Source organism: Patiria miniata, unplaced genomic scaffold, assembly GCF_015706575.1.
Source record: "Patiria miniata isolate m_02_andy unplaced genomic scaffold, ASM1570657v1 HiC_scaffold_10, whole genome shotgun sequence".
In the NCBI taxonomy this organism is placed as follows: Eukaryota; Metazoa; Echinodermata; class Asteroidea; order Valvatida; family Asterinidae; genus Patiria; species Patiria miniata.
Genome location: NW_024037048.1, coordinates 2,131,735 through 2,135,474, shown reverse-complemented (window position 1 = coordinate 2,135,474; position 3,740 = coordinate 2,131,735). Strand labels below are relative to the sequence as shown.

Sequence of the window (3,740 nt, the reverse complement as noted above, 5' to 3'; positions counted from 1 at the left end):
TGAGGGAAGGGATTTGCATTACCCCTAACCCCCAACTATACCCATACAATCTTGGTAACCCATTGATCCAATTTCAATACTGTCCGCTCCAGTCATGCACCGCGGTGCCCCTCATTGATACAGCGGTATCTTTGATAAGAGATAGGGTGGTCATTGGTTAAAACATCTTGAACCGCGTGTCTGATTGGTTGTTAGAATTATACTCAGGATCCTTCTGAAGTCTATAAAAAGCATCATCGAACAGAATCTACTCATTCTGTTTCAAGACAAGATTCCACTCCAGTCAAGATTCAAAAATTTTCAAGCTCAAGATGCCTATCAAGTATCTTTGCCTCTTCTGTATTAAGAAGTCTGTTCGTGCGAACCAGCGTGCTTTCCAGTGTGAGCACTGCCAGGGATGGCAGCATGTTGGCTGCAACTCTGGTATTAGTCACCAGCAGTACCTGGAGATCCGTGACGATCCATCCAGGCTGGAAGTTTGGATCTGTGCACCCTGTACAAGTCAAGACCAAGAACAGGAGGAAGACCCGATGGACATCGAGGAGAACAGAGATGTCCCTACCGATGACGGTGGTTTCAACGTCGAGACCGACTTTGTTGTACCACTTGAAGTAGCCGAGAACCCCCTCCCTGATGCTGCCCTACCTGCTGTAATCCCTGGCCTAGGTGATGAGGACATCACTACCTACAAGACGGTGGAGTCCGGCACGAAACGGGGTAAAGTCATCTTGGTTGATAGTCACGGCTACACCTACACGAAGAAGTGGAAGAAGGCCGGTTCCACTTCTTCCAAAGTCACATGGCTGTGTAGTGTCCGGGGCAAGTTGCACAGGTGTGCCGTGTCTGTTCACCAAGATGGCAACCTTTTTCATGCTGGACTTCACACCAAGCATACGCACCCAGCGCATCCCAGGGCAGACGTCGCAGTTCAAGTGAAGGTGTTGGTGATAACCAAGGCCAAGACTGACATCTTCAAATCACCAGGGGCCATTGTCGAGGATGTCATTACCACACATCTTCAACCTGACGCACCCGCTGCAAGTTGTCCTAATCCAACCAACCTGTCCCGGGCTGCAAACCGTCACCACCAGAGCCCTCCCGAACCACGAGACATTGACTTTATAATTGACCAAGGCTTCATCCCCGAACACTTCCTCCAGAAAGACATTCACCTTGGTAGTGCTCACCATGTGGTGTTTTTTACACCGGATCAACTCCATGTGCTGGATGGCGCCAAGACCTGGTACTTGGATGGAACTTTCAAGTTGGTGAAACGTCCTTTCACCCAACTGTTCTCAGTTCATGCATCCGTCAAGGGAGACACCGGTGGGATGAAGCAGGTTCCGCTGGCCTTTGTCTTGATGACTCGGCGGACAAAGAAAGACCATTAGAAGGTGCTCAAAGCCCTGCGGAGGAAGCTGCCGTCCCGTGCTGCAAATCTTCAAGAGCTGGTGGTGGACTTCGAAGTTGGACTGTGGGGTGCCATCCGACGACGGAGTTCGGGATTTCATCGGCCAGCTGTTGTCACTCCCGTTCTTGCAGCCTGGTGACTGATCAACCCGCCGAACTCAACATGGAGCCCACGTGACTGGTCAGTGTTCATGCGGAGTAAATTTTTTATTTTTTTATTACTGCCAAAACAATGCCAAACTGAACACATTGAGAAACATTGAAAATTTCAAAACTAGTGAATTGCATTTTATTACTCACAACAGTTTTTTAACTGAAATCAAAGCTTGATAATTATAGAAGAGTGAAAACATTAACACCATTGTAGATTGAAACATTGAAAATTTTAAAAACAATTGAATTGCATTTTATGACTTACAATAATTTTTTAATTAAAGTCAAAACTTGATAATTATAGAAGACGGAAGACGTTTACGTAAATTCAACATGAAATTTGATAACAAAAAGTACAATTTCAAAAAAAAAAAGCAACCAAAGAAAATCACGCTACAATATAGAAGACAAACACCGTGAATCATAACCCAAGGTCAAAAAAAACCAGACAAACAGACAGTTAAAGAAATCAGACAAAACAAACCGCAACGCCGTCAACACAAATCCCGTGAACCACCAAGAGTGATTGACAGTAGCATTGTTGTTCAATAGAAAAGGATTTGGAACCCTAGTTTAGGACACCTCTATTTTTTACAAGTTCTGTTCAAAACTTACTTTCGCAGATGACTGTCCAGTACCAAAGTGACTTTTGCAGGCTAAAGCAATTTTTCAGCTGGAGTTACTCAAGCTAGGTAAAAGGGGGAGTATTCGACCACTTAAGGAAAACTGGCACTGCTTTGTGTAAATGAGAATGTGGGATCTTAACCATAATTACTCATGACATGATCATGTACTTACCATGTTTGCAGCATAGCATCGACCTTAGTCAGACCCAAGGTTTTTGCTTAGTAACGACTGGTGGAATTCTGCCTCCGGTCGAATATACCCCCACTTACTGGCAAACAGATGGGATAGGGGGAGAATTTGACCGGATAAGGAAAACCAGCACTGCCTAGACGGTGGGCCCCTGTTTTGTTTTGATCAAATTGGAGTCAAAAATGTATTTTATTGCTCAAAAATCACCTTCACAATCAAAAGCAGACTTTTCTCAATTTAAATGAATCCCGATTTGCAATTTTAAACACATTCTTGGGGTAGAAATCACAATTTGGCACAATTGCAGAATACCCCGCCACTCGATCTATCCACCTCGTAGCCGGCTACGAGGTCACGGCTGATTGACCTCAATAAACATTCTCAGCGCTACTTGTATGTCTATGCGTCATGCTCCATTGCACTCCCACTTCGTGACCGCGTAGCCGCCAACAGGGTAGTTGGTTTGGACTTAGAATTTTTTTCAGCAACTCCCATTCATTTTGTGTTGCTTCGTTCTCAAGCATATTCAAGGGCACTCCCACTCCGTAGCCTCGTAGCCGCCAACAGGGTGGTTGGTTTGGACTTAGAATTTTTTCAGCAACTCCCATTCATTTTGTGTTGCTTCGTTCTCAAATAATGGACCCCCACTCAGTATCCGCGTAGCTGGCAATGGACTTGAATTGTTTCTTTTGCAGTGATTCCAACCTCGTAGCCAGTGATTTTAGGGGTGTATTTCCGAGTGGCGGGGTATTCTGCAATTACTCCCACAATTTTCCTGCGCGGTTTGTGCCTTGCGATTTTTATTTTCGGGTCGAGTGTTGTCGTCGCGCTGTCACCGTCATTTTACCCCCGAATTTCCCTCAAAAATTCAAAACCCTGCCCTCTACCTATATGACATACCTGTTTATCAAGAATGTCGCCAACTAGTTTGGTAGGTCCAATAATTTTAAAGTGGGTTTTGTTCCCTTAGGAACCGGGCCCTACACTTCACAATCGCCATCAACCCTGTCCCTAGTCACACCCATCATGCCCATGGTTTGTGAATAGCCTGGCATTGGTCGAATTCTCCCCCGGTCCAATAGAATAGGCTATAGCCTAGGGGCCTACCCTTAGAGCCGCGCCTACTCATGTTACTGCACGCCACCACCGGCGTGAAGTGAGACTGGATGCTGATACCTAGCGGCGAAGTCCAGTCAATATTCTGAGATTCTGAAATGTTTTTTAAAGACCTCAAAAGATTTCCACTTCTAGTTTTTACTCACCAACCAACAACAAACACACTCCAGGCGGTCCTGGTCCTCATTCGCATTCCGCGGCCATCTTAAAATAGCGCCACCGTGTGACTTACTAAAAAAAAAAAA

General features: G+C 45.3%; 1 long non-coding RNA gene across 1 annotated transcript; it reads right to left on the bottom strand.

The window, feature by feature from the left end:
* Window positions 1-1,098: 1,098 nt before the first annotated feature.
* Window positions 1,099-3,740, bottom strand: LOC119735263. The gene is made up of 3 exons (XR_005272148.1): window positions 3,642-3,740; window positions 2,362-2,530; window positions 1,099-1,588 (listed from the first exon to the last, which is right to left on the bottom strand). It is a non-coding gene; the product is annotated as an uncharacterized LOC119735263 (long non-coding RNA).